The sequence below is a fragment of the Protobothrops mucrosquamatus genome, unplaced genomic scaffold (assembly GCF_001527695.2).
Source record: "Protobothrops mucrosquamatus isolate PMUCROS unplaced genomic scaffold, P.Mucros_1.0 scaffold1550, whole genome shotgun sequence".
Lineage (NCBI taxonomy): Eukaryota > Metazoa > Chordata > Lepidosauria > Squamata > Viperidae > Protobothrops > Protobothrops mucrosquamatus.
Genome location: NW_015387719.1, coordinates 234,091 through 248,298, shown reverse-complemented (window position 1 = coordinate 248,298; position 14,208 = coordinate 234,091).

Sequence of the window (14,208 nt, the reverse complement as noted above, 5' to 3'; positions counted from 1 at the left end):
TAAAAAGGCCTTCTACCCATGTGCTCGCTCTCTTTTCTTCTCCTCTGCTGCTTATCTGTCTTCTGCAATAAACTGTAACCTTCTTCCCAAAGCAGTCGCCATGTTTGCTTATTTATTCCCGGCTTGGATGAACCAGGATGAAGACTTACTTCTAACAGTTCCATGTCTGACAAAAGAAACAATGTTATTTTAAATATATCTTCATTTTTTCCCTTTACATAAGATTTTTTAGCCAGATGTCGAGATTGCAGTAAAATCATGTTAAACACATAGTGTGATCCTGGGTCTAATCTGTAAATTCATGATATATGAAAGCATATTTATGAAATGCTTCACAACTGAGCTACAATTTCTTCTATTTCCTTCAGTACATTTCTAAGCTGCCTGATGATATTCTCTTTTGCCAAATGCTGCATACACCAATTAAATTAAGCAAATTTTCCTTGGGGACAAGCTCTACAAGGCAGGAAAGATTAAAAAAAATGCTTTGCAAATAAATGGCTTGCTCTTTCTTTGTTGAATTATTCACAATTTTCTCCTTAATGCAGTAATTATATCATAAGCCACTGTCAAGGTAATGAGGATATTCTTTACTTTGTATCAGATACTATGTAGTAATGAGAATTTTCTATACAGTGTATATGGTAGTAGATTTCACTGTTATCTTTAAATGATACAAAGCAATATACTGAAATTGCTTTGTACATGCTCTCAGATTTACATGAAAATAACAGGTCTCAGCTGGGGTTTTTTTAACATATAAGAAAGAGCTGTTCTGTAGCAGATTTATTCAGTTAGTAGAGGAAAATAGATTGACTACTTCGATTATTACCACTGCTTAATACCACTGTAATTATTTACTAGTTGATGTGATATTTGGGAGAACTTTAGCAGGAATATTTATAAATGGATTTGACAATGAAACAGAAAAATAACCTAAAGCTGATGCTGTTCTAAGTTCATATATTAAGAAATACCTTTTGCAGTCTAAATCCAGGGAAGATGCTATAGCCCAGGATAGTTCCCAACTCTATTACAGTGGTTACAGGTGTATCATTTTACAGGACTTCAGCAATTGATCCCAAAATTTCTGTTGCTAAGCAAGACATTTGTTAAGTGAGTTTTGCCCCATTTTATGACCTTTCTTGCTATATTTGTTAAGTGAATCACTGCCATTTTTTAGTTAGTAACATGGTTGTTAAGTGAATCTGGCTTCCCCATTGACTTTGCTTATCAGAAGATTGCAAAAGGGGATCACATGACCCCAGGACACTGCAGTCATCATAAACATGAGTCAGTTGCCAAGTATCTGAATTTTGATCATGTGACCCTGGGGATCTGCAATGGTCATAAGTGTGGCAAAAGGTCACAAGTTACTTTTTTCAATGCCGTTGTAACTTCAAACGATCACTAAATAAACTGTTGTAAGTCAAAGACTACCTGAATAGCCAAGAATCCAAAATTCTGCAAGATCCAATAATAAGGGGCAAGTAATACAGTGGAAAAAAGAAATAAATAAGCACTTTGCTACAGTGTCTGTGGACAATCAATAATGTCAATAATATCATTTAAAGTACAAGATAATCTCATGTAAGAGAATCAAGAATGGAAGGGAAGGGAGAGGAGAAGAGAAGAATGAAACAATACAAAAAACCTTGGTGCAAAAAGCTAAACAGACAGAAAAACATAATTTAAATGCTATTTACATTGGAAATACCTGTAGACTAAATGATCCTCTGTGAGCATTTCCTATTGTGAGCCTCTCCTTTAGCATATTTTGGTTTGCCCTTCTGTGTTAGATTTCTTACTAGTCCTCAACCAACCTCCAAGTGAGATTGTAATCTTAGCCAAATTGACAATATTTCTTTCCTCACAAAAAATGAACTCCAAGCTGTTTGATTCCCTGGACAGCTAAACATTCTGAGTCATCATCCCTTTTCAGCTGATCAATGTCAGATGCTATACAAATGCAAACACGTTCACATATAACACTTGAAATTTTGTATGTATTTGCTTTATATCTCATATTTTGGTTCAAAAAGAGCTTTGTAAAAATATAACAAAACTGAAACAGCCCAAATAAAGGATTAAAAATGAAATATTACTAGTTCTTTTACTAAAAATCAATTAGTAGTTAAAAGATTGACATAAAATATGCATATTCACAACTTTTCTACATGGTGTGAAAGTGTAGATTTGTACAACATATGGTAATCAATTTCAACTAAATAATTTAAATATGGATGTATTTTATTACACACCATTTTTTCTCAATTTTCCTCTGTTCCCTTCTATTCTAGCAGAATTCTTTCTTTAACTATACCCACATTTTCTTTCAAAATTAAACTGGTAATCCACATTTTGTAGAACTAGCAAATGCCAGGAAATTAAATATTTTTAAAATATTTTTCTGTTTCCAGGATTAACATACATTTCAGGGAAGTGTTAAAATTCTTTGATATTGGTTTATGCAAGTGTGACTTTCCATCTCTGCCAAGAATCATTCCAAGATACCAACTATTTTATCATTACAATTTCCTTTGTAAAATAATTTTCTCCTAATTTATTAGGCAATAATATTGTTATACTAAATTACTATCATTTGAAAGAAACATTCTACTAATGACTAATTCACGATGCAACTGTCATAGTGTCTAACTAAAGTGATTCAAGGATTGATCTGTATGGCTGTTTCACTTCTGTACTTCAGTTTTTTTATATTATTAGTATAAGTTTGAGCCAAGCAGGAATTATTTGTTAATATCTGCTAATTTGTAAGTGTCATGAAATAGTGAACTGAGATAAATCATATGACTGGAATTATAAATCAGGTTATATCAAATGGACATTTATAGTATTTTTATATTAAAATATATTGTTAAGAAAACATGTTACAAACCCTTTTGTTATTTTAACTACTACTACTACTACTACAGTCATGTTGAGAGTGCTTTCAGGTTGAAGGACTGAATGGTGAGATCACTGTTGCCCAGGGGACATCCAGTTGGAATCTGCTTTCATGTCCCAGTAAGTTGACCACCAAAGTAGTATCCTTATACTGTATCTACTTGCTGTCACCCATTTTGAACTGGTGGGTTGGCAGGACTGGAGCATGTAAGGGGAGCTAAGCCCATCCCCTGGCAGCAACCAAGTCACAAACATGAGCCTGCCAATTGTCAGCCCAGTGTCCTAACCTCATGAGCCACCATGCTCCTTATTTTAACTTACAAATCATTGATATGGTGTGCTGAATTGAGACAACTCATACACTCATAGAAGTATGAATCATTACTAGAGTGCAGGTTCATCTGGAACAAATAATTCTGATTAGTAGCACAATTTCACAATAGTTCTTTATGTTTTTGATATTTCTTTTTTGGGGGGAAAAGGTCAATCTACTAGGTTAACCTTTTTTTAAAAAAACACATAAAAGTACATTTCTAAAGATTACTAAGTGTAATCTCTAAGAGCCAGACTAATAAAGGTTACATAAGCAGCCAACTGCAAACTTCCTTGCTATCTCTGGAGAAATCTATTTTGTTGTCAGATCATAGAAAGAATTTAAGGAAGAAAGTCAGAATGTATCAATCACAATTTAGAAGAGGATATAGTGATTCTAAATTGGAAATAATCCAGTTGCTGGAATTGTTGTAAACCTATCCCTTACATTTCAATTGATCTTGCTAAAAGGAACTCTGAAGAGCTTGTTTGAAACAAAAAAAAAACAACACTTTTGGTTTTAGACTTGCCACCAAGAAGCCTGATATCAAGCACCTTCTAAATCTGAAGATTATGGGGTTTTTTATTTACTTTTTTATTTATTGATATTGAGGCTCTTTTGCTGATTTCGGTTTGTTCATGTTACATGCATTCTGGTCCATATGTATCTCTTTATACATTATTTTATTTTTAGCTGATCTTCTGTGATTATGTACATGTAAAAACATTCAACCTTGTTTTGTTGAAAATAATAAATGTTATAATTCTTTTTTAAAGAACGCCTTGTATTACAATCCATTTGCAGTCCATTTACTACAGTATTGCATTGTAAAGGGGTTTTGAAAACAAACTGCTAGATAAATAAGTTAGGCAACCCCACCTCTCCCCTTGCTCTCTGCTTCCCTACCCACCCATCTTTTATTTTCAGCTTTCTTTTTCACTGTTTATTCTATTGTTCCATTACTTTGTTAATGTTATCTTTATGCTTCTTTTCATCTCTCTGTTTTTATTGTTATAAGCTGCCTAGAGTAGCCCCACAGAAAGATTGACAACAAATATTTTTACAAATAAATCAATTTAGCAAATGAATAATATATTACTTAACTTCTGGGGATCCTTATAATTTAAGTTTCAATTGCAATAGTGCATTATTTCACCCCAGACAGACAGTTTGGTGTAGTGGTTAAGGTGTTGGCCCAAAAAACCAGAGGACTATGAGTTCTAGACTGCCTCAGGAATGAAAGTCAACTGGATGACTTTGGCACAACCCAACCCACCTCATACGATTCTTGTTATATGGAAAATAGGTGTGGGATTATATAGACTTATATATAAGAAAGGCAGGATAAAAATCTAATAATAATACTTGGATTCCAATAGTAAAGGACTCTTTTTGGCAAGCAGAATAAATCAAAGCTATTTTTTTGTATCATAGAGGCAATGGTACAATTTCTCTAGTGTTGTAACTATAGGGCCAGTTATTAAACAAGTGAAATCTAATCTATTAATAAATGCTATCTTTGTTTCATGGGATTAATCTGAACAACATGTAGCCAAATTAAAGTCATATATTAACTTTAATAAAATAAATAAATTGTAGTTTTACACACTGATAATAAAAACAAAATATTGTATCAATTTTAAATGATTTAGGCATTTTATATTATGGAACATAGCTAGCAATGTCGCATAAGTAAACCATAACAAATTTAATTAACAAAATAAAGCTCTGTTCATTGCTATACCAACTATGCACTACTTTGACTACTAACTAAGACTGCACTCCAAAAATATGACTTGGATCACAAATGTAGCAGCTGTCTATATGCTTAAAGCATCTGAGTCTTTACTCAGGATCGCATCAGAATTACTGAGTGTTACATTTTGGACCTATTTATATGAGTTTTATATTAGTTATTATAAACAATGAACATAAGAGCTTAATGGTTGTACAAATTGTAAAATTGTAGAACAATAACTACTAGCAGAGGTAGTAATACAGTAATAAAAAGAACAGGAATAGTGATTTACTATCCTTGACAAAAACACCCAAAACAATATTTAAGTTGTTTATATTTATTACATCACCTGTCTATAAACAAATCATGTCATGGTTTGGATGCTGACTTAATCTTATTTGGAGCAGTCATCAGTTAAATATTAGTTTTGTGTTTGTTGAGCTCAGAAACCAGCTTGTGCAATACCAAAGAAGAAAAAGAAAAAAAATACAATCTTTGCAACTAAGAAATCAAAGCTCTTCCTATTGATTCTTTATGACAACCTACATAAATAACTATATCTCCTTTTTGCTGTTCAAAACCTTACTACATTATCCATTTGATCTAATAATAATAAACTCACTTGTGAACCTCTTTTATTTTAGATCTTTTACTCAAGAAAATGTTCTATCTTTCTCCATCATCCATATAAGGTCCCCTTAGAAATGTGTGTCCAATGGACTCAGATTCCCTCAAGGTATATGAACAGGGATAGCTCCTAACAATGATACAGTACAGTCTATCTGGTGAGATGGGCAGCATATAAGTTTAATACTAAATACATATATGCATACATAATAGATATGGAAGAACATTAAAATGGGTTAAATGAATGCTCGTTTAGAGTTCTTTTAGTTAAAAAAATACACATATAAATATGTATATTTAATTGTATTTGTGCATGGGAAAGGAAAAGAGAGAAGAGAGAAATAAAGAGGACCACTTTCAAAATGAAGCCATAGCAATTGGTAATTATCAGTTATTATTGATCTTGAATGTTACATTCCAGAAAGCAGAAAATTAGAGAAGATTGTTCTGCATTTTAGTAGGATTAAATAAATAGAGTTTCAGCACCATGGACAGAGTGCACAATAGCTAGCTCACTACAATTAAAAAACTCAAATTTAGTTCCTTATTTTGAATGCTATTTCAAAGTCTACAGTTTATATAAAGATTCTATATTACAATATAGGACTGTATTGGTTGGAAACATGCAGAAAAAGGCCTTCAGCCTGCAGTGGATAGACAATGGCTAAAATAATGATGATATAACAATATGTGTTCTCATAGTTAAAGTAAAGAAGATCCCCAACTATTTTTTTAAATAAAATAATTAATCCCAGCTAGTCATCAGAATTCTATTTCTGGAACATGAAATACATATAATCGAAGAAATGAATTCAGCTTTAATTCATCTATCATTTAGAAACATTTTATTCACTGGTTATTATTTTTAAACTATATATATTTTTAGTCTAGCAGATGACTTTCATTTGTAGAAATCTCTTTGAAGATGGAAGTGCTGAACATTGGGCATTTAAAGAATTTATATTTCTCCTCTATATTACATATGTAACCATATGCATATATATTCCAAAGGTTTTGTTCTGATTATTCTCTTTAAGTTTTGTTTCTTTTTTCATTATCCTGCTTGCTCTTTTAAAGTTCATTGTAATGTTATATTCTTCAGTGGAGAACTCACAGGCAGATTTGGAGCTGGATGTGAATTCTCTTTTGCATTGGGCCTTGGTCTCATGTTCAAAAATCAGAAATTATAATTAAAAAGTCCAAACTGGGTAAAGCTCCCAGCTCAGACTGGTGGAGTAGTAAAAAAATAATTTTGGAATGGTGGACCCTGGTGTTAGCTTCACTTTTCACAGCAATAGTTGCTTGACTGTGATACCAGACTATTAGGTTATGATTATTTTAATCGCTATACATAAGAAGGACAAAAGAGAGAATCCAGCTAACCTCCATCGAATTAGTTTATTAAGTCAGATTAGCAAAATGTATGCTAAACATCTACAATAGTGTTTCTCAACCTTGCTCACTTTAAGTTGTATGAATTTCAACTCCCAGAATTTCTCAGCCAGCATGCTGCACACATCTTAAAGAGAACAAGGTTGAGAAACATTGATATGAGGATAAATTTTGACTAGCTTGAATCTGAAAACATTCTTATGAATGAATAGGGTAGGTTTAGAACAGGCTGATTAATGTTAGACCATCCTATGGTGCTACAACATCCAGTAGAAAAATATACCCACAAATCTGGACAATCCCTTTATACAGCACTTATTGACTTTATGTCAGCTTTCAACACAGTATTTAGATCTAAACTGTTGTGTAAATTGAAATACATCACAATAGACCAGGGGTGTCAAACTCAATTTCATTCAGGGCCGCATCAGCATTGCGGTTGCCCTCGGGGGGCCGGGTGGGTGTGGCCAGGGTGGGTGCGGCCTACTGGGTGGGCATGGCCAGCTCTACATCGTTCGCGTCAAGGGTGCCTGTGGGGGCCTGGACAGGAGTGGGACAGATCTGAGGGTCTCTAGCAGAAGGGGTGGGATCGGGGTAAGCGCCAAGGCATGGTCCATTTTTTCATTCCTCACAAAGGATGACACCTCCCCAGCATGCACCCAGGGGGCGGGGCTGACACGGCAGGGGCTGGTTCCTCACTGTTTCTAGACGGCCTTGTGGAGATAAGACTGAATGCATTTCAGCATAGATGGCCACCACAAAATTGTACCTTGGCTCCTGGCCAGCCTTGGCCAGGGCCAAGGCAGCGGGGGCCGTTCCCTCACTGTTTCCAGGATGGCTTTGTGGGCCACATGAAACCACTTCGCGGGCCGCATCCAGCCCCCGGGCCTTGTGTTTGACATGTCTGCAATAGATAAATGTCTGCTTCTATTGCTCATTAAAATTCATGAGAACACAAGACTGAAGGTCAGGTGCAGCGATCAAGGACATGTCACTAAGGAAATTCCAGTAAGGAGGGGAGTTAGACAAAAATGTGTATTGGCTTCTGTTTTATTTAATTATTATATAGATTCATTGTTTCTTCACATAAGTAACTTTATTTTTCATGTCCCCAAATTAGCCCATAGACATATCAATTTACTACTGTATGCTGATGACTCAACAATTCTATCATTAACTTTCATTGGCCTTAAGATAAGCTTAAGATCACCCACACATTATTGCATTGAGGAGGAATCAATAATAAATTATTTCAAGACCAAGATTCTTACTTTTCCCAAATATTAAAAACAAAGAAGCTGTGATTTAGGCAGGCAGTCCATTGAGCAGGTTAAGTTCTTTAGATAATCAGAGATTGTTTTCAGGAATGCCCATCTGGATTCTGTATCCCATAATGCACAGAGATTTGCATCAGTTATTCATTTTTTTCCCCAGAGGAGCACAGTTTATCTCTCTGCAATTAAGTTCTTTGCAGAAAAAGCCCAAACACAACTGCTATATGGAGGGGGAATCACTTAGGATCATATAATAGCCAGTTTAACTTAGAAAGAATTCAAACAAAGTTTCTAAGAAGCATCTTCCAGGTTACTTGCTGTGTTCAATGGAGTAATTCACAGGAAGCAGGAGTCAGTACACTTGAATCCAATCTCTGGATAAATATCTTTACCTGTAGACTGACTCATAAAATATTGGCATATAACTCCAAATTGACTTGGGAAACAGCTATCCAAAAGAAACAGAGCCAGTATGGATCTTCCAGTGATGCCATCTCAACTTTAAGGCTAGATAAAGTTAGATCAATATTAAAGCAAAGGATCTTAGACATAAAAGGCCAAGCAGAAATTGCTGCTTTCTCTCACAACACATTTGCAAGCAATCCAATTTTAGCTCTTATAGCAGCTTCATATTAATATCATGTCACAGTTCCCAAATTTGGGAAAGTTTTATCTTTAGTTAGATTAAATGCTCTCCCCATAGCTGTTTTGGAAAGAGAATATAGGAAAAACTCTTATAACCCATGACACTATTCCTGTGACTGGGTGTTGTGGAAATCAAATTCTTTGTAGTGCCAGTTTTACAGGAACATATGCCATCAGCTGATTACCCCTTTTTATCTAAATTTCCACAATTTTATCTGCATTATTTGTTAGATAATCAGCATAAATCTATCCCATCAAAAGTGACAAAAATTTGTTACATTATTTATAAGCTACCCTCACAATGGTTGCCAATCCATCATTGATGTTAGGGGTTAACTTTGCTTTGTTTGTTTTACTGAATGTGGTTTTATTGGTCAATGACTAAAATAACGTTTCTGTCTGTCATTGTAACAGTTTTTTTTAAAAAAAGAAATACTGTACAAGGAAGAAAAAAATTGCTATTGGTTACATTGAATACAAAACGGAAGGTTTGTAAACCCCTAAGTTTATTTTCATACCTCCCTTTGCAAAACAAACAAACAAAGTTGTAAGCATACACAGTGAATTCCAGCTCAATTTTCAATACTTTTAGGCTCATGAGATTTTCATCAGATGATCATCAGATTTCCTCAGTTATTCCATGGTTGTGGCCTGAAAAATATTGGTTGACCTAAAACCTCTCCTCTACTAACTCCTTAATAAGCCTGTAAAATCTAACCTACAGCTTGATTTTAAGAAGTGTCACAAAATATACTAGGACAGCAGGTTTTAAGAATTTTATTTCTTGTATTTTGAACCACAAATCAATCATGGTGTCAAGCATATTTTATGAGATTATAGACCAGGGGTCGGCAACCATAAACACTCAAAGAGCCACTTGAACCCATTTCCCACAGAAAAGAAAACACTGGGAGCCGCAAAGCTCTTGTGCGCACGTGTGCGCGTGTTGGAGGAGGGGCTTAATTGAAGAATTTAATTAAAAAGAAATAGAGGGTGCTATGCATGAGTTCTCTCTCTCTCTCTCTCTCTCTCTCTCTCCCTCTCCCTCTCCCTCTCCCTCTCTCTCTCTCTTTCTCTCCCTCTCTGTCTCTCTCCCTCTTTCTCTCCCTCTCTCTCTCTCTTTCTCTCCCTCTCTCTCTTTCTCTCCCTCTCTCCCTCTCTCTTTCTCTCTCTCTCTCTCTTTCTCTCCCTCACTCTTTCTCTCCCTCTCTCCCTCTCTCTCCTCTCCCTCTCTCTCCCTCTTTCTTTTTTTCTCCCTCTTTTTTCTCCCTCTGTCTCCCCCTCTCTTTCTTTCTTTCCTCTCCCTCTCTCCTTCTTCTCTTTCTCCCTCTCTCCCTCTCTCTCTTTTCTCTCTCTCTCCCTCTCTTTCTCTCTCCCTCTCTCTTTTTATCTCTCTCTTTCCTCTCCCTCTCTCTCTTTCTCTCTCTTTCTCTTTTTCTCTCTCCTCTCTATTTCTCTCTTTCTCTCTCTCTCTCCTCTCCCTCTCTCTCTTTCTCCCTCTCTCTCCCCCCTCTCTCTTTTCTCTCTCCCTCCCTCTCTCCCTCCCTCTCTCTCTCCCTCTCCCTCTCCCTCTCTCTCCCCCCTCTCTCTCCCTCTCTCTGATCTTCTGCTCACCTGGAAAGCTGGCTTCACGCTGTTCTCCAACAAGCTGACATACATTCTTATTGGGCTGGCTCTCTCCTGCCCTTCCTGCTTCCTGCAGAGATGCAGCCAAGGAAGGAGCCCTGACCAATAAGCTTGTCAGCTCATCAGAGAACAGCATGAGGCCACTCTCTTTTTTACACACACACACACACAGTGAGAGAGAGAGAGAGAGAGAGAGAGAGAGAGAGAGAGAGAGAGAGAGAGAGAGAGAGAGAGAGAGAGAGAGAGAGAGAGAGAGAGAGAAGGGAAGCGCAAGTGCCTCTCTCTGTCTCTCTCTCTGCAAATGGCAGAGGAGGCTGGGAGCCACAGGAGAAGGCTCAAAGAGCCACAAGCGGCTCCGGAGCTGCAGGGTGCTGGCCCATGTTATAGACAGATAATCAGAGTTCATTCAATTATTGCATAAAAGTAATAACATTTATCAAGCAATGAAACTCTGACTTGATGAAGAAAGTATTGCAGTTTTCCTAAGCATAGATTAAACGTTGAGCTATTAGTGTACTGTTTTGCTTTGAAAATATGTTAAATTTCTAAAACAGTTGTGTTCTTCAAGATCAAGTACTGCTAGCAACATACAATATTGTAAAAATGAATTTGTTACATCTAAATTTGCTACATCTAAGTTTTAATTCAGATTATGTTAATGTGCATATTTACTGGTGAAAAAAGTGGCTGTTGGATACACAGAATACATATAGTAAAACTGTATCCTCCAAGGTACAAACATTTCAGAAAGAACATCGAAGAGACTAAAAACACGCCTACACGAACATCAACTAGCAATCAGATGAGGTGAATAACACTCGCAGATTTGGGCTCACATGGCTGAGTATAACCATCATTTTGATTTTGGGAATACCCAGGTCTTGACCTGTGATACCACGAAGGGAGGCCGCTTGCTGAAGGAAGCGTGGTACTCAGGAGTTGATTCCATCAACCGGCACGTGGACTTATGTCCGGCACACCAAGCTCTAAGAACATGGAGCACGGGTAACCATACTAATGCCCAAAGGGAGCTTCACCATGAGCTAAATAATCGGAACAGGGACGTGACTCGGACTTCTCCTCCCCCTCCTCCCCTGATCCACTGTACTAGTGAATCTTTGGATAGCACTCCCCACGTGCCAGGAAGACAACCGCAGCTGATCCAGCAGCAGATTGATTCCAACATACAGCTCCCGCAGGACCCTCCACGACCCATTGAAAGCGAGCCCTCCTCGGAATGGAAAGGTGGGGTACAGAGTAACAGAATAGGACCAGAGAGATCGAGGAGTAGATGGGATGTGATGGAGTCGGAAGAACATGATGAAGGTGAGCCACCCCCTCCCCCCAGGGGGATCATCAGGCATGCGATGGTGACTCGGTCACGGTTGAACGAAAGAAGATACTCCTCTCCGGTGCATTTGGCACGGGGTCAGGCCATCAAACAACAGTTACGATCAAGGCAGAGGAGCTCTGAGAAGGACGACGACCAGGAGTTGAGTGTAAAGGAAGGCGATGCCCGACAGCAACAGACCGAACAATGGAGTGCTCCCAATGGGATGGCAGCGAGGAGCGCTTTGAGTACATGTGGAAGGAGGGTGATTGGAATGGACAGCAGATGCCTTGGGGTGGTGCACGGGAGGGAAGAGGAAAAAGTGCAGAACAATGAAAGAGTTACACATGGAGGAGGAGTGAAGACCGGTATCCTGAATCCACTTAGTGCTGAAGCTGCCGATCAAGTGAGGTGTGAGAGAATGCAAGCTAGTAACAAAGGAATGTATGTTAAAGGAGGTAAGTTTGAATTATACTCCAAACAGCTGGGGCCAACGACGTGCTCCAAGAGCCGGAAGCAGACGCTTGATAACAGGACATTTGATAACGGTATATAAGTCCCCCTTTTTACTTGCCTTTTAACCCTGACGATGTCATATGTATTTTGACGAAAGCTAGGTTGATTAATTAAACTCTGTTTAAGTATTCTCTTGGTGATCATGAGAACTCTATTCAAGCGTGTCTATTCCCACTGCAGTACGAGCAAAGCGCAGAGAGAGGAGAAGAACCACCTCTTTCGGGTGTGCAAGCGTAACGGATACCCAGTGAGATTCGTTAGACGCTATAGCACACCATTTGAACCCAGAGTAGATCAACGGACGGACGAGTTGGCGCCACAACCCGCACTGGTCACCCTCCCGTACATTTGTAACGTTTCTGAGGCCACTGCAAGAATACTAGCGCCTCACAACGTGAAGGTTGCTCATAGGCCCAACCGGACACTTCGTGCTGCAACCATGCGCCCCAAGGACCCACTCCCCAACATGGAGAAGTCGGCAGTCATTTACAGAGTTGACTGCAGGGACTGCCCCAGGAACTATGTTGGGGAGACCTCGAAGAGGGTGAGAACTAGGGTCCATGAACATAAGCTAGCAATAAAACGGGGCGAAAGTTATTCTCAAATATGGACGCACATGGCGGAGTCGGGCCATCGGTTCGACTTCGATAATGTGCGTATCCTAGCTAACGACAGCACGAAAGGGGGACGCCTGCTCAAAGAGGCCTGGCTCTCAGACAGGGATTCAATAAATCGACATGTGGATCTCTGTCCAGCGCACCTAGCGCTGAGAGCCTGGAACACAGGCACAAACCCCCCACCCGGCCAGAGACGTGACAANAGGCACGACCCAGACAAGACAGCGTCGGTAGAGAGGATGAGTGCACAACAAAGGGGAGAGGAGACGAGGGGAGGAGGAGAAAGGGAGAAGAAGAGGAGGGGAGGGACACGGCTGGTGGCATAGGGGGAAGAAAGGGGAGGAAGATCGACAAGGAGGGAGAGGCCTCCGAACGGGCGGTTACTCGCTCACGCACTAAAGCACTGGCGAGGGGATGCCCCGGTTATGGAGAAGATGGATATGAAGGCCAAGGGGAGGATAGAAGTGTTGGTAGGAGGAATGAAAGCAAGAGGAAGGAGGACCCGAGAGATAAGCACAGCGAGGAGGGAGGAGGAGGAAAAAGAGGAAGGGGGAGTGTGAGGAGTGACAGGGAGGAGGGAGACCCTGGAGGGAGAGTCGCCCACCCACGTATGAAGGAGGGGAGGGACAGCCCGTTGGATCACCCCGTTCCGGTGATGACAACCCGACCACCCCACTTGGTAACCCTGATGAACCCGCACCAAAAGAGGGGGGATAGGCAGGGGATCAAGGGGAGGGAAAGAAGGACTGGCAGGGAGAACGGAGGGGAGGTTGAAGCGGATGCAGGAGATATGTGCAACAGAGAAAGGGGGAGAAGCCTGGGGACTGATAGGGAGGAAGAGAACTCTGGACGTATGACCACCCCCTTGGGTACGAGGGGGGAGGAGTACAAGCCATCAAACCATCCCATATCAGCGAGGGCGACCCGGTCTCCCCACCCCACACCCCCAGCAAAACCGGATCGGAAAGGAGGGGACAGGCATGAGAATAAGGAGACTGGTAACAGGAATGAAGGAAAGAAGGTGGAGGCTAGATATACGGCTAGCAAAGAAAGGGGCGGAAGTGTGAGAGCCGGCAGGGCAGCAGAAGGTCCTAGACGAGTAGTCACTCGTTCATGGGCGAGGGAGGAAGGAAACAGGTCACCGAACCACCCCGCGCCAGGGGAGATGACCCAGTTACCCCGGTTAGCAATTCCGAGACATCGGGACTATGGGGGGGGTGGAT